The sequence below is a fragment of the Dipodomys spectabilis genome, unplaced genomic scaffold, assembly GCF_019054845.1.
Source record: "Dipodomys spectabilis isolate Male_0828 unplaced genomic scaffold, ASM1905484v1 ptg000404l, whole genome shotgun sequence".
Lineage (NCBI taxonomy): Eukaryota > Metazoa > Chordata > Mammalia > Rodentia > Heteromyidae > Dipodomys > Dipodomys spectabilis.
The window spans coordinates 1,475,697-1,499,388 of record NW_024871081.1 but is presented as its reverse complement, the minus strand read 5'-3'; positions in this window follow the sequence as shown (position 1 = coordinate 1,499,388).

Here is a 23,692-nt window from a genome sequence, read left to right as displayed (position 1 = left end):
TAAGTTCACAATTAAACAGTGTGTATATATATTTCCATACATGGGTGGGAGGCATCTTGCATTTGGTGTAGTCATTCTCTTTGTTTTGCAAGACTCAGTACTTGCACATTACAAGAAAACAGGTGCAACGACTGGCTTCTCACATCAGGGTGAATTTTTGGCAGTGCTGGGATTTGAACTTTGGGCCTAGGAGGCTCAACTGACCAATGGGTCCACATGATCACACCAGACTGTGTGCCACTAAGAAGCTGGGCCATTCCCAGGAACTGAGATCAAGCTCCAGGGAGGCCAAAATAGTCCTCAATGATCATTGAAAAATGGGATGTATATTCACATCCGTGTGTGGACTGCATCGTGCATTGAGTGTAGTTATTCTCTTTATTTTGTATGGTATTCATGGGTGTATTGTGTATTTTCTTGAGTATATGATGACAGGAATATCTGGGCTGACATGGATAACAACTTATTCCCATGGCCACAGGGTGGCCCAAGCATTCTCCATCCTAGCTGAGATCCAGGACTTGCACAGGAAAGAAAACAGGTGCAATGATTGACTTCTGACATCAAGATGAATCTTTTGGCAGGGCGAAGGGAATTTGAACTCAGGGCCTAGCAGGACCAAGTGGTGAATGGGTCCACATGAGCACAACAGCCTTTGGGACCTGCGATTCACCCCCCCTCCAACGAGAGGAGAGTGGGGAGCACAACAGTCATCCATTCATAAGCTGAAAGTAGTATGCAAATAAGTACACATATGTTTAGAGTAGGAGAGATGGTAAGCTGTGGTGGCCTTCTATCTATGTGACTACCGATTCTTGGATCTTTCCTGATGCCTCCATTTCATGACTGTGATGATTATTGTCATGCTTCATCAACTTCTTTACAAACAATCGATACCCCTGAGTCTTGCCCATCATTTCCTACTTACATCATGAAGGAACTACTCATTCAAGGATGAGATCGATCACATTCCATGACTCTTCCCAGGTCCAGAAACGAGTATCTCATGATCTCCCGCCATTCCCTACACATTGGGGGGCTGAATTCAAGCCTCACTCCTGGAAAAGTTAGTCCTTATATACTTTTTTTTTGGCCCGCTCGTGGGCCTGAACTCTGGGCCCAGTCGCTGTCCCTCAGCTCTTCACCTCAAGGCTAGCGCTCTACCTCTTGAGACACAGCGCTACTTCCGGCTTGCTTTTCTGCTTATGTGGTGCTTAGGAATCGACCCAAGGGCCTCATGCATGCAAGGCAAGTGCTCTACCACTGAGCCACCTTCCCAGCCCTCCTTATATATGTTTTAATGATAGGATTTATACTTCCGTACTGATGTTCAGTCCATATTGTGTTTGGTGCGGTTATTTATTTTATTTCTTGTTTCATTCATTTATTTAGAATTTATTTTATTGACTCTGATGACACCTGTACCATTTATTATATTGTTTACATCCTGGCACATAACATCCAGATGTTAGATGTGTTCTCCATCATGCCTGGAAGTGCCAGGATCTGAACTTAGCGCCTAGCAGGCCCAATTAATGATTGGGTGAGTTTGAGCATGGCAGCCTCTAGCCAATGAAGATGTCAGGTGGTTTCCAGGCTCTGAGATCGACCCCCAGGTTTGGCCAAAACAGCGATACATGGATAGGCAGAGGGAGGTATACAAATAAATATATATATTGGTAAAGAGTTCCATAGCTGTCTATCTATGATAGAATGACAACTACTATGTTCCTAACAACTCTTAGATATTTATTAAACCGCCATTGAAGGAATATTATTCTTTTCATGTTTAATAAACTATTAATTAAGCTCAATCAGCATTCTAGGATTATTGCATGCAATTTTAGCATAGACCGATGTATAAACTACTCTTTCAATCAGTATTCCTGTGCATAGGAATGAGTCTATTGTGATCTCCTGCGATTGATGTCAGGACTGCGATTTGAACCCAGGGCCTATGTTGACAGGTTGGTCTATGTCTTCACTGATAGCCCACCAGCCACCAACAATGGCAGGTCAGGTCCACTTTGCAGCTTTGTCCTTCAGTCCCAGGATGGTCACTGTCCAAAGAAAAAATTCGTAAAACCCCAGCTCTCTGCAGTTCACCACTTTTTGTGCATTCCAACTTGTTTTTCTTCCTGAAAGCCCTCTGGGCCCAGGATCCCAAGATCGGCTATGGGTCCAGAGACTGCACCCAAGCCAAGACAGATCCAGGCTGAAATAGAATTTCCACGACCTGTGTTCAAGCCCCATGCTTGGCCAAAAAAAATAAATAAATATATATATATATGTATGTATATATATATTAATTATTTAACTAAATAAAAAAATAAAGCTCCCTGGTTTGGAATTTCTGCCACTTTTCTTTTCTACCCTGGGATTTGAACTGAGGGTCTTTGTAAATCTGTAGCAATGTGAGTGAAGAGATGTCATTACTTGAGTTCAAACACCGTGCCAACCAAAAATGAAAAACTAAGTCACTGACCTCGGCAGGGGGAGGTAGTTGTGGAGTTGGGAGGGAAGGGATGGTAGGGGAAAAACACAGGAGGAGTAAAACAATGCTCAATAGGAAATGTACTCATTACCTTTTCCTGGAACTGTAACCCCTCTGTAGAATATTTTTACAATAAAAAACATACAAAAAAAGAGAAACAATGTAGTTCTCAGAGAAGCACTTTGGAGGTAAGGGAAGGATGTTTGAATAGCTGTACAAAACTCTACACTGCTTTTTTAATGTTCAGTATGGAACTGAATAAACATAACTGCTTCCATTACAAAAATTAAGTCAGTGTCCTGGAACTGGGCCCTATATTTCTGCCATTGCTAGTTTTTGAGCTCACCGTCCAGGTAACTCTTTTGCACCATCGGTGAATGGGAACCTCATTGTCCTTGAGGAAAAGAAATTCAGGATAGAGTTCCCAGGGCCTGAATGAAGGCCCTGCAAAGGAAAAAATATTTCTATACATGTGTAATACATGATATATATTTATATATGTATGTTAATTTCATATTAAGAATTTCATAATTGATTTTGTATTTGATTTTTCTTTGATTCATTTATTGATTATTGTATTTAGTATTATTATACACATAATATTATATTTTGCACATCTATTATAAAATTATACACAATAATTTAGGACATTGACTCATTGTTCATTAACATTATATTAAGTGTTGAAACATGGTACATAATTGAATGGAAATATTTGTCACAGTCTTCACATGTTTAGAGTCTCTCCCAAGAATGAGCTTTGAGTTCAAGCACCAACACTGGCAAAAAAAAAAAAAAAAAAAACTTGAGCCTAGTGAGACATATTCTTCTGGGACTCAGAGGAGGGCCAAGGTTATAGGTAAGAGGTAGGTTATAGGTCAGGTGCTGGTGGCTCACCCCTGTAAGCTACTCAGGAGAAAGAGATCTAAGGATTCCAAATCCTCAGGAGCACAAATCCTCAGGGATAGGATAGCATCCAGACCCTGAATTGAAACCCCAGGATTTGCACACACACACACACACACACACACACACACACACACACACACACACACACACCAATATAGAGAATTTGCCAGTCAGCCTGCACAAATTCCAACTCTAGCAACTCAATATAAAAAAAAATAAAGATGGAGAAGGGAAGGAAAGACATGCTCCAGGAAGTGATATAGTCAGTGCCAAAATTCCACAGTAGTTCTAATATATGGGTACAAGACAGAGAGCCTCAGGCAGAAGGTATAGCATGGGCAAAGTTCCTGAGGTGTGCTGTAGAGCAGGTGGTGTGAGTTGTATGAAGGTTCTGTGGCTTCAGAAAAGGCAGGCAGGGCCAGGCGCTGGTGGCTCATGCCTGTAATCCTAGCTACTCAGGAGGCTGAGATCTGAGGATCGCGGCTCAAAGCCAGCCCGGGCAGGAGAGACTGTGAGACTCCTATCTCCAATAAACCACCAGAAAACCGGAAGTGGTGCTGAAGCTCAAGTGGTAGAGCGCTCGCCTTGAGCTGAAGAGCTGAGAGACAGCGCCCAGGCCCAGAGTTCAAGCCCCACAACCGACAAAAAAAAAAAAAAAAAGAAAGAAAGAAAAGGCAGGCAGGAAATTCAAGGCTGGGTCAACATTGACTTGAGTCACCGGGCAGAGTGTGAGGTCCCAGAATGGTGCCAGGGGGAAGATTAGATTGGCATTTCGCCAGAGACCTAAAGCTATATCCTGTGGATGGAAACCTGTTTTCACAGCTCCTGACACTCAGGCTTCCTTTGCATGGAGGAGTCAGGGCAAACTCAGGGAAGAACTCTTGCTTTAGAAAAGTTTCTAGTCCAATGCCACCAGTGGCTCAACCCCAGTAAATCCTAGCTACTCAGGAGACAGAGATAGAGATCGCGGGACAAGCCAGCTCAGGAGAAGAATGTTAATGAGACTCTTCTTGCCAATCAACTACCAAAATCCAGAAATTGAACTGTGCTTCAAGTGGTAAAGTGGTAACCTTGAAGGAAAAAGTTTAGCAACCAGAGCCCAGACCCTGAGTTCAAGGCCCAATACTAGCACAGGAAAATTAAAGAAAAATTTCAGGAGCTCCTAGTCCACTGTGGTGTAAGGCCAGATCATCCAGGCACAGGTGGCTCATGCCTGTCCTCCTAGCTCCTCAGGAGGCTGAGATGTGAGGATCACATTTCAAAACCAGGCCAGGCAGGAAAGTCTGGGACACTCTGATCTCCAAGGTACCTACAGAAAACCTGAAGTTGCACTGTGGCTCAAGTGGTAAGGTGAAGAGCTGGGGGACAGCGCCCAGGCCCAGAGTTCAAGCCACATGACCATCACCTGGCCTGCTTGAACCTTACTCTGGGGCTCTAGGCAGAGTACTTTCCAGTGGGCCCCTGAGGGTCTCCTAATGTCTAGGTGTCCTACAAGTCTTGATAGCAGCCGTTTGGAGGCCATTGCCTACAGAGCTGGCCACAGTACCAAAGAAGTATCGAGCCTTGGGGCATGAAGATCATCAAAATGGCATCTGTCATGGATGCAATGTGGTATCCGAGTACTAAATCACTGTCTCAGACCATGGTTCTGGGCCAGGAGGCCAGGAGCTGCAAGATGTCACACCAGATCATACCCACTCACACGAGTATCACAAGAGTGCAAATTTGTCAGTCATATCTTGGGCCGGTGTTGAGTTGGGCTCATGAAAGTTTTGTAGGCTCAGGAATCCACAGCCAACTGGCTGCTGTTTGTAGCAGTCACGATCCCAGGAGTCTGAGGGCTCGGAGCCCTGCTTTCCTCACCAATGCTTGGGGAAGGGGGGGCAGATGAAGATATGCAATCATGGGCTGACTACAAAGGAGCATCCCTAGTGTCCTTTCCTTGATTCTGTAGCCCAATGTTGAGATTGAGGGACAGGTTCCATGGAACTTACTACCATGGCCCAAACCCCACAGCCCAAGAAGGTCTTATGGAGAAACCACTTGATCTGGCTTGAGAGTTTACTGTGACTATGACTCGGGACTGCCCCCAGTTCTAGCTCAGTTCATCCAGGTCAAAACTAATGCTCCAAAAGATTGAGGTACTGGCCATACCAATCTCTCATCCCCCAGTTCTCTGGCCCTGGAATCTAAAGTATATGCCTCTCTATTCTGGGCATCCAGAATTGTCTAGAAGGACCTGAGAGGCCCAGCTGGAGCCAGAAGATAGATTTGCCTATGATAAGGTATGTTGACATTTCCTAAACATCGAAAAGTACATCCAAGCCACCTTGGCCTCACCTCTTATGTAGCCACAGATCATCTTTGTTTGGGGAGACTTCAGTCAGCTATCAAGGTCGAGGTCCCCAGAGCCACTGGCAACAATACTTCCCACACTCCACTGCCAGCCTGCTGGGAGTGGGACGTGCAGCCAGGGGCCCAGCTGAGAAAAGGACAGGACACAGCATGACTGACCCTGCCCCCCCCCCCCAGAGGCAGGAGGGAATGTATGCCAGCCAGCACTGCTGACCCAGAATCCCCTGGATGAGGACAAAGATATGGACAGCTGGACTTGTGTCCCAAGAAAAAGCTGGAATATTCAGGTCTCTAGCAATTTAGGACTCATTGTAGACCATGACAGGGGGATAAAGACAAGGTTGCTATTCAGGTAGGGCACCATACAAGGTCAGGAAGAGGCAGTCAAGCATCCAGGAAGTGGGCAGAGAAAGATGAGGGAAAAATACACAAACCACACACACACACACACACACACACACACACACACACACACACACACACACACACACATGGGTAGCTCAAGGCCTCAGCAGTCCCTGAGCAACTGAACATCCCAACCTCTGAGAAGATGACACTACCATCCTCAGACCAAATGTTGACAAAACTCAGAGCCTCTCACACATCTGGAATGGCTCATAAAACAGCATGGCATTTCCTACTGTACAGCCACATTATTTTGGTTGTCGGTCATGGGTTTGAACTTTTGGCCTGTGTGCCATTCCTCAGCTCTTCAGCTGAAGGTGTGCACTCTACCACTGGAGCTACAGCACCACTTACAGTTTTTTGGTGCTTCACTTGAGTTAAAGTCTCACAGACTTTCCTACCCAAGCTGGCTTTGAACCGTGATCCTCAGATCTCATCCTCCTGAGTAGCTAGGATGACATTTTTTGAGACACTGGCAGTGCCCGGTTTCAGCCACCTTCTTACAACCAGGGAAACCCAACTTGTCAGGCCATAAAGAACATGCAACCCTTCACTTTCAGACTTGACACCAGTAGCCAAAGCTATTCTTCCTTGATTGGAGAGAATATAATCGACACTACCCTCCCACCCTACTCCCATTTCCCCACTCCCTGCCTAAGACAGGCCAAAACCTCTGGAGTTCTTGGTAAGACAATGCCCACCATACTGTAAATGCACATTCATGAAAACTTGGGAAGTTCTTAGAAATGGCTTTACACTAAGGGCAAAACCTGGTGTGCCAACCACAGCAACCCCACTCCTTACCATCTCTGGCAAGCAAGGGGTATCTTTCTTTCTTGTTTTTTTGGATGAGGTGCTTGAACTCAGGGCATGGATACTGTCCCTGATGATGATTTTTGCACAAGGCCAGTGCTCTTCCACTTGAGACATGGCACCACTTACGGTTGGAGATTGGAAATGAGACTCTCATTGGTCTTTGCTCCCTGTGCTGGGATACAAGACCCTCTGGATCTCAGCCTCCCGAGTAGCCAGGATGACACGCCTGAGCCATCAGCACATGGCCTATGGTGTCTCATTATTTACAATTTCCAACTAGTCCGCCACTAGAAACTACCACATAGACACTCCTCTACCTCCCTCAGAAACAGCAAAGGGAGGCTCAGAATCTGGGGAGGGCCCTGGGCATTAAAGGGACCCCTTCACATCACTACCCCTTTGTAAGTTCCCATCTGCTTCCTCTGGATGGCCTAGATGTCTGGGTCAGATCAGACCTACTAGGACGTCTAAGGTCTGCCCTGTATCCCCCAGCCACACCAAACCGGTACCTGAGGATTTCTGGGGCCAACTGCTCCATGTTCCAGTTCAAGACATTGGGAGGTTTGCTCATAGCTGGGTCCAGGGGTACCCAGGGCAGAAGGAGTGTCCAGATCCCCTTTGTCAAAGAAGGAAACACAAAGCATGAATGGATCTACTAAGAGCTACAGGGCACAGCCATTTACCTGTCACCCAGGTCCCTTTGAGTGCAGTTTTACATTGACAGTGCTGGGGCTTGAACTCGGGGTACAGGCACTGTCTCTGAGCTTCTTTTGCTTGAGGTGAGCACTCTTTCACCCGAGCCACGGTACCACTTCTGGCTTTTTCTGTGTATGCGGTACCTAGGAATCGAACCCAGCGTTTCCTGTGTGCTAGGTGAGCCCACTACTGCTAAGAAAAATCCCAACATTGGATAGCTGTTCTTCTGTGACCCCTTGGGCCTTTTTCAGCACAGTCTTGCCCATCTTTACTGAGTTTCTAAACAGCAGCACTGGCTGGACAAGAATAGGCTCCTCTATGTTGTCCTTTATCTATGGCATCTTTTCCCTTTGCGCTTCCTATCACATCTTCCTTTTTAAGCAAGACCCCCTTTCAAGTGCTGCCTCTAAGAAGCCCCCTTCAATCACTCTGGCAGAGGGGGATCTTCTGCACTCTGCAGGCTGTTGGCCTTGTCATGCTCTGCCTTCCAGGTAGTGTGGGTTGAGAGCGCACAAAGGTGAAGGCCTGGCTTTCACCACACAATTTCTGAAGGCTTTGATACACTACCCAGGAACCAGTCTGGTATCACACTCTGTGAGAGGGCACTTGAGGCCCAGACAGTCTGGGGCAACAAATAGGGCCATTTCTTTTGTGGGCTTGAACTGAGGATCTGGGAGCTGTCTTTTGAGTTTTCACGTTCAATGCTGCTACCCTACCACTTGAGCCATAGCTCCACGTCTGATTTTTTGTGGTTCCATGCAGAAAAGAATCTTACCGGCTTTCCAGCTTATGGCTGGCTTTGATCTTTGATCCTCAGATCTCTGCCAGGATGTCAAGTGTGAGCCTGAGCCAGACAGGCTCCAGAACCTTTCCTTTGAGTTTCTGTTTATCTCGGATCAACTAGCAAGCCCTAGTTAAAATAGTCATTTATCAAGTTCCTCTCCTAGGTCAGTTAATCCAAGGAGATAAAGTGTCTTTGGAAAAGGCTAGTCAGTGTTGGCCTAGGTGAGTGTGTGTATGTGTGTGTGTGTGTGTGTGTGTGTGTGTGTGTGAGTATGAGTTTCAGTGATACCTACCCCCATCTCTCTGGTGCTTCTTTCACCCAGTGGTGAGTACATCCAGGATCCCCACCACAAGAACGCGGGTAGGGGAGGGTACTTAAGGTCACATCAAGTGGGATGATCTGAATTCTATCATGCAACTGAAGCCAGGGTGATAATAGAGAGGAGATGTTAAGAAGAATATCAAGGGAAGCCCCTTACCTTTGCCTACTAGTACCAGAGAGAAGAATGAATCCATCCATTTTGGTAGTAAGATTACAAATGCCCACTATGCATTTACTTTATTTTTTGTGAGTCCCAGGTCTTGGATTCAGGGACTGGGTGTCAGCCCGAAGCTTCTTTTACTCAAGGCTGAGGCTTTATCTCTTGAGCCACAGCACCAAAACTGGCTTTTTTCAGAGGGGGGAGAGGGAAGTAGTTTATGGAAGATAAGAATCTCACAGACTTGGGGCTGGGAAGGTGACTCAGTGGTAGAGAGCTTGCCTTGGATGGCTGAGGCCCTGGGTTTGATTCTTCAGCACCACTTAAGCAAAAAGAAAAAAAAAAAACAAGAAGTGGCACTGTGTCTCAAGTGACAGGGCACTAGCCTTGAGCTGAAGAGCTGAGGGACAGCACCCAGGCCCAGAGTTCAGGACTGGACCAAAAAAAAAAAAAAACCTCACAGACTCTCCTGCCTGGGCTGGCTCTGAGTTACGACCATCTGAACTCAACCTCCCGAATAGCCAGGATGACAGGTGAGAGCCAGTGACACCTGACCTCCATCATCCATTTATTGTCCCCTAGGGCCAGTGTTGGGCTACCTGCATTGCACCTTCCTTGTTGTGAGGGGGAAGCAGACATGGGTGCGTTTGATATTTCAACAGCCTACCTACCTTTGAGCATTTTTCTGGCTCAGTCTGATGCCGGCCTCCTCCTTATCCACAGCAATGACTTCACGCTGTCACAGAACAAATGTCCCCCAGGAGGTGTCGGATCTGGGGTCTTTCCTCTGCAAACTGCCCCCTCTCCCCAAAATGACAGCACAAAGCCAGGGATGGGGGCGTGGCTGTAGGGGGAGGAGGCATGACCCAAGGGAGGACAGGGCGTGGCTGAAGGGGCACATATCTGCTGCAGCCAGCTGCACACAGGGGCTGGAGCACTTGTGCAGCAGGAGCCAGGCAGCCCAGGAGAAAAGTGGGGGCAGAGAGAGAGCAGAGAGAAGGGCAGGCACATGCATCCGGTGTGGCAGCCTCAATGCCTCTGCTGCTGTTAGGAGCATGGGTCTGGGCCAGGAGCACAGAGCACACAAAGCCAGCACATCAGACACATCCCTCGCACCACTCCAGGGAGGCTCAGAGGCTAGGTATGCCCTGAGACTTAGGCCCCTGGCTGGGAGCTCAGCTGCAGCAGGGGCATGCTCAGCCCAGCCATTCACCAGCCCCTGCCCCTGCCCCATCTCCTGCGCTCTCTGCAGCATTGCATCTCTGCTGGCTCAGACCTGCTGCACCTTGCAGAGTCATCCAGTGATGGTGCGCCCCCAGCTGGTTTAAGGCCCTGACCCGGTACCGGCCCCTGGTCCTCTGCTCTGGGCCCATGCGTCCACCATGCCACTGCCCTTGCTGCAAGCTGCACACAGAACCAGAGCCTACAGATTCTCCAAGCAGCACAAGTGAGTGACCGCCCGCAGGTCAGTACCTTGTGACCCCCCCCTACCACTCCCACTCCCCCCCTGCAAATCCTGCCTCCCCCATTTGTGTCCCAACCACGCCTCCCCAGCACAGGCATGCCAGCCCTGACTCTGCCACAAATGCGTCCCAGGAGTGGGGGGTGGGGGGTGTTGACTCTGGGAACTCACCCCCATCCCTAGTGGCCAGTATCCCTGGAAACGGGGAGATGCAGGAATGGGCGAGAATGGGTCACCACTGAGCCCCTGGCTGGAGTAGTGGGAGCCACACCGTCCCACATCTGCACCCTTCCTCTCCCTGGTGGGAACCTGGTGGCTTTAGTCAAAGGTGGGGAACACCATCTCTGCATCTGCCTTATTGGGTCTTTTCCTTTTTTTCTGGGAGTGGGGGGTGTTGGATGCAGAAGATAGGCCTCCCTTGCTGTGTGAGCCCTTGTCCTCTGTGTTCAGTCACCCTTTCATCTGAGGAGGGTCCCAGAAAAGCCCACTAGGTAGGTGAGGGCACTGGGGGTCAGATAGTAGGTGAATGTATGGGAGGAACACACACCCTCAGACACACATACACCTGGCCTTTCCCCCCACCCCAGCTGTTAACGGTATTCACAGGGTGATCACATTTCCCAGCTCTGCCAGCATCTGTTGGTGCTCCCTGTCCATCTGGTCTCCTTGTCCTCCCCAAGAATCTGCCCAGTTGCCCAGAAGCATCTAAGCTGGAAGTAGGAGTCTGTCCATGTATGTAGCCTTTAGGACCCCATCCATTTCCTCAATACCGCTCTCACCCTGGGTCAGACACCTCCCTTGGGACCCCATGACCCACTGCTTGTTTCAGTCCTGGCTCTGAGGAGCCACCTGTCTGGGGATTCCTTCACCCAGCGTCCTGGCCTAGGGATTTGGTGAATGGGGAGTTAAGGCTGGTTGTTCCCAAGGGGAAGGGTCTGGCCCTGGAGAAGGGGAGAGGTGGGGTCGTGCTGTGTCATTAGAGTGTTGCTCCCCTTGAGTGGGAGCCATAGGTTCTGACAAGGGAACGGAGAATGGGAACCCGTGTGCTCCAGCTAATACATTGTCCCAGATGAGGAACTAACAAACAGGAGAGGTACTACTCTGAGTCTGTGTGTGTGTGAGAGAGAGAGAGAGAGAGAGCGAGAGCGAGAGCGAGAGCGAGAGAGAGAGAGAGAGAGAGAGAGAGAGAGAGAGAGAGAGAGAGAGAGAGAGAGAGAGAGAGAATCTTTCTCCTTGTATAGCCTGACTGTCCTCAGGTGAGTGATTGGTTGGCAAATTGCAGGTGCTGCATGGAAGATCATCTGTCACCATTCTGGAGTTGTGTTGTGTGTGTGTGTGTGTGTGTGTGTGTGTGTGTGTGTGTGTGTGTGTGTGTTAGGAGAGCAGAGAGATGAAAACAATGAAAATATATTTAAGTCACCATGTCTAAAACAGCAAAAGCATTTTCTTTGTCTCTCTCTGTGTGTATTTGTTGTTCTTTCTTCATCAATACCAAGTACAAGCCCAGCCACAATTTTTGTTTTCTCCTTCACAGTCTCATGGCTCCTTTATGGAAGATTTCAGTAGACATTACTTTCTTCCCTGTTTCACCTCTCTCTTCCCCATTTCCGGTAGCCCACAGTAGCTTCTGGGCCTGAGTGGGCCTCCCCTGGAAGAAATGTGTGAACCCTGGACTGGAGTGGAAGCCTGTCCTTCTATCCCCAGCCAGAAGTTTGGTGAGGCGAATGAGATCACAGCCACACTCTTCCGGCCAGACACTCTGCTCTTGTGTGTTTAGTTGGAGGTAATTCAAGGGTTTGGAATGTGTCTGCCCAACATAATTAGGGAACGAAATGAGGGAAAGGATAGAGCAAGGGCTGTGAAGCTATGAGGTTTTGGGGACTGGGGTATGGTGTGACATGGCAGATGGTTGTTCAACATGAGAGTGGATGAGAGGGGAACAATATCTAGGGCATTAACGGTCTCTGTGGGCATCAGGGCACAGGGCTGTGGGCCCACACTGGTGGTGAGGATACCCTCCTGGGGCAGTGCCCAGTGTCAATCCTCCCTAGAGTCCTGCAGAATCCAATCTGTGTCCCACCTGGTCTGTTTCCAGCTGGACAGTAGTAGGCAAATCCATTCCCCCTGCTGGAGCCCACTCAGTATCAGGAGGTGGCAGTTAGCTATGGCTTGCTGAATGCCAGTTTCTGTAACCTGCTATAGGCTGTCTGGAAGGAAAATGGGACCACTGACTTTGGAACCCTTTAAGTTTGATTGGGACACATTAAATACCACATTTTCCAGTTTTTTTTTGTTTTTGTTTTTGTTTTTTTTTAAATTTAAGCTGGCAAGTTCGACTAATGCCTGGGATTATGGATCAAATTAGATGGATAATTTCAGCCGTCAAACAATGATGTTCAAAGCACTACAGGCAGAGTTTCCAAGCCAGATTGTCTCCTGCTTTGAGCGTTGTGCCTTGACTGCCTTTCTCTGGCAGCTGTTGAATCTCTCTAGGGTGACCACCCCACTTGAGGACATTGTGGGGAGCAGAGATTGTGAACTCGCTATCCCCAGCCTGCCAGCTATGAGCAGAGATGATTCCCAGCACCTGTCCTGGACTCTGGGAGATTCAGAGAACCCAGGTTGCCTCAAGGATCCTTCCTCTGCAACATGAAACTTAGGGACAGATGTGGTGGACGATCCTGGTTTTCCCCAGGGGGAGGACAGGAGGCCCCTTGAGCCAGGCATTCAGCTCACAGCAACCTCATTCATACCTATGTGGGGAATTGAGTGCCACAGAGCTGGTCAGCTGCTGGACAGAGATCTTTGAGAAGATAGGCATCCCAGAGGCCCTGGAATGTAGCGAGTACATAATGGCTCACACCCTCAGAGACAAAAGAGTTAAGTGTGTTGGTACCAGGAGGGGGTAAGAGGGAGGAGGGAGAACGGAGGGAGAGCAACATCAGGCTTAGTCCCCCAGCCCCCACAGAGGATTCTTACCTGAATCAGATGAGACTTTTCTGTAGTATTGTCATAGACAGATGCTCATTTATTTATCCAACAAACCATTACAGTGTGCACCAGGCTTTGGGGGGTCATAAATAATGAAAAGTTCCAGGCCTGGTTCCACAGCCCATGAAGAAACCTTGGATTGATCTGGATGCCAGGGCTTCAAGCCTGTCATCCTAGCTATTTAGGAGGCTGAGATCAGAGGATTGAGTCTTTTGGCCCTGGTAGGAAAGCCTATAAGAATCTTGTCTTCAATTAACTACCAAAAACAAAACGCCAGAAGTAGATGTGTGGCTCAAGCCATAGACTGCTAGCCTTGAATAAAAAGGCTTAAGGACAGCACCCAGGCTCCGAGTACAAGGCCCAGGACTGACACAAAGAAAGTAAAGAGAGAGAAGAGGGAAGGACAGAGGGAGAAAACGAGGAAAGGAAGGAAGAAAGGAGAACATGCAAGCCTTGGATTGGAGTCCCTGGATCAAGGGAGCCAACTATTCATAATCTATGTGGGGACAGTTTCAGAGCCTAAAGCCAGTATGTAGGACAAAGCCACTGACCCCTCAGCAACTTCATGACAGCCAGTGACTGTGTGGTCACCGACTATAGAGGGAACCAGCCTCGGGTAGAACCTATGACTCAGGGTAGGTCACCAGGTTTCAAATATCCCCAGTCTCATCGAGTTTATTTTCTGGTCAGATAAGAAAGTTTCCAAGGGCTAGGAAGGTATTGGAGTGAGAGAGTTTCAAGGGGGGGGGGGTGTCAAAGGATAAATAGGAATTTGAAGAGGGAGAATGATCCTAGGTCACCTGTGTCAGGACATTGGAGCCATGACCTCGCCTGACAACATAGACTACCAGCCTTTGATCCAGCCACACTGCTATTAAAAGTCTGGCACCTTGGGTTCATCATTGACAACCTGGCTGCCGTTCACTGCAGGATGCCTGTGCAGTATATCCTTAGGGACTAGGACTTTCCAGGGTTCAATGTGATGATACCACCCTCGGTGTTCATTACTTCACCAAAGACTGAGGTAAGCATGCCACTGTCACAGGACAACCTGGGAATGAGGACAGGAAGTGGGTCTCTTGGCTGGCTCAGTCTTTATTCTAGATGGCAGATCTGGGATTCAGAGAGGGCAGGCTGAAGGTGAGGCAGAGCTGGGTAGAGGGTGATGGGAAAACCAGAGGCACTGGGCTCTGAGCAGGGTTGTTTCGTTGATAATACTCACAACATAGGAACATTTCTGGGATAGAGCAGCCATTTTCACCTCCCCAAGAGGGACCTAGATCCCCCCAGTCTCCGTCCCTTGACCAGGAATCCCTTTGGTTCCCATATCATGTGGTTGGATAACTAGACCTTACTTCACTGCCCAGTGTTCAGGCAGGACAGCGAGAGATCCTGATTCTTTGATAAGTTCATGGGATCTTCAGTATGAGATTGAACCTGGTGCATGGTCAGTCCCATCTAAGACTGCCATGATGTAGGACATAGAATCTAGAGAATCAGAGCTGGATGGGGTCTGTTCTGGGAGACTTGAGCATTATGTGTTAGCTTTGAGCTTCCATGTGCCCACTTACTTCCCTTTCTTGGGTGGGTCTATGATAGAAAAAGCTTGAAACTAGGACTTAGATCTTGTCTTTTATGCTCCAAGATAGCACTCTACCATTTGAATCACAGCTCCACTTCCAGCTTTTTTGGGTGTTTAATTGGATATAAAGAGTTCTCACGGGCTTTGCTGCTAAGTGGCATCCAACTGCAGTCCTCAGATTTCAGTCTCCTGAGGGGACAGGATGACAGGGATGGAAAAGTATGTATGGCCGGCTGCCAGTAGCTCATGGCTTTTATCCTAGGTACTCAGGAGGTGAGAACCTGAGGATCACGGGTCAAAGCCAGCCTTGTCAGGAAAGACCCTGAGATTCTTACCTAAAAGGAATTGCCAGAAAACCAGAAGCGGTGCTGTGGCTCAAGCAATTGAGTGCTTGCGCTAAGCTAAAGAGCTCAGGGACAGCACCCATGCCCAGAGTTCAAGCCCCACAATATAAAATGAAAGAAAGTAAGACATCTTTGCCTGCAAATAATGGAAGTGTGGGGGTGTGGTGAGGGTGCTGTGTTTGGGAGACCAAGTTCTGGCCTTACTGTACAGACGTTTGTCCCCAAGTTTGCCCCAGTTTGAAGCCACAGCTTCAAGAGGACGTGTCTGTGACAGGCAGGGAATGGGCGAAGGGGTACAGGTGTGAGATTGTTGTGTCTTTACTTTTCCATTGAAGGATAGATTTGGATGCTGGGTATCAAAATATGAAGTGAAGGGTTGCAAAAAGTTTGTGGCCTGAGGAGATGGGTTTCCTCTGTCTATATGAAGGTGGCTAAAGCTGGAAGCCAACGGTGGCTCACAACTCTCATCCTAGCTACTCAGAAGGTTGAGATGTGAGGACCGTGGTTACAAGTCAGCTTGGGCAGAATAATCTGTGAGACTTGATGACAGACCACTAGAGAACAGGAAGTGTTGCTTTGACTCAAGTGGGAGATTGCTCACCATCAGCTGAATTGCTGAGGGACAGCACCTTGGCCCAGAATTCAAACCCCTTGACCAACAACAAAAAAAAGAGGTGACTAAGATTTCCACATAGCAGTGTGTATGATAGGAAATGCCATGCTAGTCTATGAGATATTCCAGATATGTGTGAGGCTCAATGTTTTGTCTACAGTGGGATTCATGGCGGTACTGCCACCTTCTATGGGGTGGGATCTGATCCTAATTGAGGGAGTTCATATTTCTGTTCTCAGGGACTGCTGAATCCTTGGGCTATGCTGTGTGTGTGTGTGTGTGTGTGTGTGTGTGTGTGTGTCTGCCTGTCTGTCTGTCTGACTGTCTCTCTGTCTGACTGTGTGTGTCTGGGTGTGTTTGGAGGTAGAAGCACTGGGCCTTGAACTCAAGGCCTAGGTGCTGTCCCTGAGATATCTTGCTCAAAGCTAGAGCTCTGACACTTGAGCCACAGCTCCACCTGTAGCTATTTGGTGGTTCAGTGTAGATAGGAGCCTCACAAACTTTGCTGTGTGGATGGCTTTGAAAAGTGATCCTCAGACCTCAGCATCCTGAGTAACTAGGATGACAGACAGGAGCCACCTGTGATGGCAATGTGTGTGTGTGTGTGTGTGTGTGTGTGTGTGTGTGTGTGTGTGTGTGTGCGTGTGTGTGTGTAGAATTTGGTTGTAACAAGGAGTGCTGGACCCTATGGTAACTTCTAACGGCTGTCTCTGGGGGGTGCATGCACTTTGTGGCTGAGGTCTGGGGGCCTTTGTGGCTGAGGTCTGGGGGCCTGGAAGGGTGAGACATTTGAAGGGGATTCAGCACCTTTAAATTATAAGAGCAAAGGTTCTTTGTGACCTGGAACTGTCTACTCCCTTGGGCCTGGTTGGTGGCAGAGGGAGCAGGGGAGGACCTGGGGGTAGGGTGCGTAGGGGTTGGTTCCCCAGGGGGACAGAGTGCGTGGTCAGCACTTAGTAAGGCTGTGAGCCCTATTAGTATGGACCTTACTGGCATGGGTCAGACTCTGGGTCATCTCATCATGACATCTGATGGGCAAGGCCAAACCTTCCTTAAATCTTGACCTATTATCTTTAGATCTCAGCTTCTTGAGTAGGTAGTATTACAGGCATGAGTCTCTGGCACCGGGCTTCAGATTCTTTTTGGTATATTAGGGTTTGAACTCAAGAGCTTTCCAATCAGGTCTTCTTCCATGGGGGCCAAGCCTTTCTGTCTTGGGCATTTCTGAGATAGAGACTCCATATATGCTCAGGCTTGGCTGGATCATGGTCCTCCTGTGACAGGCATGCGCCACCATACCTGGTCCTCTGTAGTTGGGATTGTAGATACGTAGCACCATGCTCATTCATTGGTTTAGATGGTTGTCCCAAACTCAGTCCACAGCAGCCGATTTTTGACCAGAGTTGAAGCTCGGGGTTCGGCCTGGAGCCATTGGTCCTCAGTCTCCTCACAGGACAGTTGTGAGGAAACAAGGGATCAATACAAGGGGAAATCTGGGGCAGGGCCAGGCATAGAGGAAACGGTCATCAGTTAAGTTTCTTGGCAATTCTGTGAGCATATAACAAGAAGATACCTGGAAAGGACTAAAAAGGGGCCTGTTATTTATCATGACACAGGTATGGGATTATGAAACAAAACATGGCTCTCTTTCATCCTTAATCTATCCCCATGAGGAAGGGGATCCTTCACTGTTCAGCTTTGCAGCATCGGAAAATGAGGCAAGGAAAAGCTGGGTGACCTACTCATGACCCCGAGATGACAGAAGCTCGGCCTGACTTGTCTGCCATATTCCCTAGGACAATGGGTGCTATTCAGTCCATTACTTGTGGTGGGAAGTCCACTAATTGTCAGTCATGAGGCTTGAACTCTGGGCTTGGGCACTGTCCCCAAGCTGCTCAGATCAAGTTTAGGGCTCTACCACTTGAGCCACAACACCACTTCTGGTTTTCTGGTGGTTCTTTGGAGATAAGCATCTCACAGGCGTTGCTGCCTGGGCTGGCTATGAACCATGATCCTCATATTTCAGCCTCCTGTGTAGTTACGATTGTAGGCCCGTGCCACCGGCAGCCGGCTTAAGTGTAATTCTCTCTCTGTATCTCTCTCTCTCTCTCTCTCTCTCTCTCTCTCTCTCTCTCTCTCTCTCTCTCTCTCTCTCTTTCTCAGTAACTTGTTGAAAGGGTGCTGGATGAGGTGCCTTAGCGTCCCCATGTCCCTGGGACCCAATGTGACCCTCTTATTCTGGAGGTAGGCTGTGGGTCAGAAGCTTTCTTGCTCGGCTGGTTGAACTAGCTCCCTTAGGTAAGCCCCTCTGTGCCCGGGGTACACCGTGATGGTTACTCTTTGTCACTCTGTCTGGAGAGTACTTCCCCACTACCCTTTGCTAAGACAGTTAAAGGAAAGTGGATGAGGAGGCATCACATTGTCCAACTGCACAACACTATCCCGAGCCTCTGATCCTCACTGCCTCCTATCTGGCTAGACCCTAATTATAAGAAACTGAATTCACTCTATGTGTACCTCACATTGCTGCTGTGTGTCGTTTCGGGGAGTGGGGGCAGTGTGTAGAGGAAAGACCACAGATCTGACACCTCCTGGGGGACAATTGTTCTGTGACAGCATGAAGTCATTGCTGTGTATAAGGAGGAAGCTGGCATCAGACTGAACCGGAACAATGCTCAAAGGTAGGTAGGCTATTGAAGTATCAAACCCACCCATGTCTGCTTCCCACGCACAAAAAGGAGGATGCAGTGTAGGTAGCCCAGCACTGGCCTTAAGGGACTATAAATGGATGTTGGTGGTCAGGTGCCAGTGGCTCTTGCCTGTCATCCTGGCTATTCGGGAGGCTGAGTTCTGATGGTCCTGACTCAGAGCCAGCTTAGGTAGGAGAGTCTGTGAGATTCTTACCTCCCATAAACTACCTCCTTCCCTCCACCCCCTGAACAAAGCCAGTTGTACTGCTGTGGCTCAAGTGATAGAGCCTCAGTCTTAAGTAAAAGAAGCTCAGGGATGACACCCAGTCCCTGAATCCAAGACCTGAGACCCACAAAAAAATAAAATAAATGAATAATGGGCACTTGTTACCTTACTACCAAAAAGGATGGATTCATTCTTCTCTCCCGTACTTGTAGCCAAAGGGAAGTGGCTTCCCTTGATGTTCCTCTAAACATCTCCTTCTCTCTATTATTTCTCCTGACTTCAGTTGCAAGATAGAATTCAGATTATCCCACTTGATGTGAACTTAAGTACCCTCCCCTACCCACCTTTCCTGGGGTGGGGATCCTGGATGTACTCACCACTGGGTGAAAGAAGCACCAGAGAGATGGGGGTAGGTATCCCTGAAACTCACACACACACACACACACACACACACACACACTCATCTAGGCCAACTATGACTAGCCTTTTCCAAAGATACTTTATCTCCTTGGGTTAACTGAACTAGGAGAGGAACTTGATCCCCTATAAATATTTTAAGTAGGGTTTGCTTGTTGACACGAGATAAACAGAAGCTCAAAGGAAAGGTTCTGGACCCTGTCTGGCTCAGGCTCACACTTGACATCGTGGCTCCTCGGTAAGCATGATCTGAGGATCAAAGATCGAAGCCAGCCATAAGCTGGAAAGCCAATAAGACTCTTCTCTGCATGGAACCACCAAAAATCCAAACGTGGAGTTGTGGTTCAAGTGGTAGAGTAGCATCCTTGAGCATGAAAACTCAGAGAGACAGCTCCCAGATCCTCAGTTCAAACTCACACAAGAAATGGCCTCATTTGTTGCCCCCAGACTGTCTGGGCCTCAAGTGCCCTCTCACAGAGTGTGATACCGCACTGGTCCCTGGGTAGTGTATCAGAGCCTTCAGAAATTGGGTGGTGAAAGCCAGGCCTTCGCTTTTGTGTGCTCTCAACCACACCAGCTGGAGGCAGAGCATGACAAGGCCAGCAGCCTGCAGAGCAGAGAAGATCCCGCTCTACCAGGATGATTGGAGTGGGCTTCTTAGAGGCAGCGCTTGAAAGGTTAACAAGGAGGTTGTCACAGGAAGCACAGAGAGAAAACATGCCACAGATAAAGGACAACCTAGCAGAGCGTGTTCTTTTCCAGCCAAGGCTGCTGGTTAGATACTCGGTAAAGATGTTCACGACTGTCCTGAAAAAGGCCCAAGGGGTCACAGAAGAACAGCTATCCAATGTTGGGATTTTATCTTAGCAGTAGTGGGTTCACCTAACACACAGGAAACCCTGGGTTCGATTCCTAGGTCCCACATACACAGAAAAAGCCAGAAGTGGTACTGTGGCTCAGGTGGAAAGCAAAAGAAGCTCAGGGACAGTGCCTGTAGCCCGAGTTCAAGCCCCAGCACTGTCAATGTAAAACTGCACTCCAAGAGACAAGGGTGACAGCTGGATGGTGTGCCCTGTAGCACTTAGTAGATCCATCCATGCTTTGTGTCTCCTTCTATGACAGAGGTAATCCGGACACTCTTTCTGCCCTGGGCACCCCTGAACCCAGTTATCAGCAACCCTCCCAAAGGCTTCCATTGGGACATGGAGCAGATGGCCCCAGAAATTCTCAGGTACCGGTTGGGTGTGGTGGGGGGATACAGGGCAGGCCTAAGAAGTCCTAGTGGGTCTGATATGCTCCATCCAACCAGGCCATCCAGAGTAAACGGATGGAAGCTTAGAAAGGGGTAGTTATGTGAAGGGGGCTCTTTAATGCCCATGGACCTCCCCAGATTCTGAGCCTCCCTTTGCTGTCCCTGAGGGAGGTAGAGGAGGGTCTAGGTGGCAGTGTCTAGAGGAGGACTAGTTGGAAATTGTAAATAATGAGATCCCATAAGCCATGGGCTGATGGCTCACGCGTGTCAACCTGGCTACTCGGGAGGCTGAGATCCAGAGGGTCTTGTTTCCCAGCACAAGGAGGAAAGTCAGATGAGAGTCCCATCTCCAATATCCAACTGGAAGTGGTGCCATGGCTCAAGTGGTAGAGCACTGGGATTGAGCAAAATTCATCATCAGGAACAGTACCCAAGCCCTGAGTTCAAGCCCCTCATCCAAAAAAAACAAGAAAGAAAGACACCCCTTGCTTGCCAGAGATGGTGAAGGAGTGGGGTTGCTGTGGTTGGCACACCAGGTTCTGGCCTCAGTGTAGAGCCATTTCTAAGAACTCCCCAAGATTGCCCAAGTGTGAAGTTACACCAAGCTGGGCATGTCTTACCAAGAACTCTAGAGGTTGTGGCCTATCTTAGAAAGGATGTGGGCAGCGTTGGAGGGTAGTGTCGATTGGAAGAATGGCTTTGGATACTGGTGTCAAAGTCTGAAAGTGAAGGGTTGCATGTGCTTTATGGCCTGACAATTTGGATTTCCCCTGGTTGTAAGAAGGTGGCTGAAACCGGGCACTGCCAGTATCTCACAACTGTCATCCTAGCTACTCAGGAGGATGAGCTCTGAGGATCACGGTTCAAAGCCAGCTTGGGTAGGAAAATCTGTGAGACTTTAACTCAAGTGAAGCACCGGAGAACTGGAAGTGGTACTGTGGCTCCAGTGGTAAAGCACACACCTTCAGCTGAATTGCTGAGGGATGGAATGCAGGCCCAAATCTCAAACCCCATGTTCGACAACCAAAATAATGTGGCTGAGTTTTCTTCATAGTGGTGTGTACAGTAGGAAATGCCATGCTGTTTTATGAGCCATTCCAGATGTGTGAGAGTCTCTGAGTTTTGTCAACATTTGGTCTGAGGATGGTAGTGCCATCTTCTCAGAGGTTGGGATGTTCAGTTGCTCAGGGACTGCTGAGGCCTTGGGCTACCCATGTGTGTGTGTGTGTGTGTGTGTGTGTGTGTGTGTGTGTGTGTGTGTGTGTGTGTGTGTATTTTTCCCTCATCTTTCTCAGCCCACTTCCTGGATGCTTGACTGCCTCTTCCTGACCTTGGATTGTGCCCTTCCTCAATAGCAACCTTGTCTTTAGTCCCCTATCATGGTCTACAATGAGTCCTAAATTGTCAGAGACCTGCATATTCCAGCTTTTCCTTGGGAACCAAGTCCGGCTGTCCATATCTTTGTCCTCATCCAGGGGATTCTGGGTCCTCAGGGCCGGTTGGCATATGTTCTCTCCTGCCTCTGGGGATGCAGGGTCAGTCATTCTGTGTACTGTCCTTTTCTCAGCTGGACCCCTGGCTGCATGTACCACTCCCAGCAGGCTGGTAGTGTAGAGGAAGGGTGGTTGCCAGTGGCTCTGGCCAACTTGACCTTGATAGCTGACTGAAGGCTCCCCAAACAAGGATAATCTGGGGCTACATGAGAGGTGAGGCCAAGGTGGCTTGGATGTATTGTTCGATGTCTAGGAAATGTCAATGTACCTTATCATAGGCAAATCTATCTTGTGGTCCCAGCTGGGCCTCTCAGGTCCTTCTAGACAATTCTGAATGCCCAGAATACAAAGGCATGTACTTTAGATTCCAGGCCCAGGGAACCGGGGGATGAGAGACTGGTATAGCCAGTACCTTCTGTGGCATTAGTTTTGACCTGGATGAGCTGAGCTACAACTGGGGGGCAGTCGTGAGTCATAGTCACAGTAAACTCTCAAGCCAGATCAAGTGGTATCTCCCTAAGTCCTTCTTGGGCTGAGGGGTTTGGGCTATGGCAGTAAGTTCCATGGAACCTGCCCGTCGATCTCAACATGGAGCTGCAGTATCAAGGGAAGGACACTAGGGTTGCTCCTTGGTAGTCGTCCCATGATTGCAGACCTTCATCTGACCCCTCTCCCCAAGCACTGTTGAGGAAAGCAGGCCACCAAGTCCTGGGATTCCTCAGATAGTAACTGCTACAAGCAGCAGCCAGTTGGCTGTGGATTCCTGAGCCTACAAAACATTCATGAGCCCAACTCAACACCTGCCCAACGTCTTACTGACAAATTTGCACTCTTGTGATACTACTGTGACTGGGCATTATCTGGTGTGACATCTTACAGCTCTTGCCCCTCCTGGCCCAGAACCATGGTCTGAGAGTGATTTACTGCTCAGATCCAATTGCACCCATGACAGATGCCATTCTGATGATCTTCATGCCCCAAGGCTCGATACTTCTCTGGTACTGAGGCCTGCTCTGTAGGCAATGGCCCCCAAACAGGCTGCTACCAAGACTTGTAGGACACCTAGACATTAGGAGACCCTCAGGGGCCCACTGGAAAGAACTCTGCCTAGAGCTATAGAGTAAGGTCCAAGCAGGCCAGGTGATGGTCATGTCGCTTGAACTCTGGGCCTGGGCGCTGTCCCCCAGCTCTTCACCTTACCACTTGAGCCACAGAACAACTTCCGGTTTTCTGTAGGTTGCTTGGAGATCAGAGTGACCCAGACTTTCCTGCCTGGGCGGGCTTTGAAACGTGATCCTCACATCTCAGCCTCCTGAGGAGCTAGGAGGACAGGCATGAGCCACCTGTGTCTGGATGATCTGGCCTTACACCACAGTGGACTAGGAGCTCCTGAAATTTTTCTTTATTTTTCCTGTGCTGGTATTGGGGCTTGAACTCAGGGTCTGGGCTCTGGTCGCTAAACTTTTTCCTTCAACGTTACCACTTTGCCACTTGAGCCACAGCTCCATTTCTGGATTTTGTTAGTTAATCAGCAAGAAGAGTTGCGTTAACTTTCCTCTCCTGAGCTGGCTTGACCCTCGAACTCTATCTCAGTCTCTTGAGTAGCTAGGATTTACAGAGGTTGAGCCACTGGTGGCATTGGCCTAGAAGCTTTCCTAAAGCAAGAGTTCTTCCCTGCGTTTGCC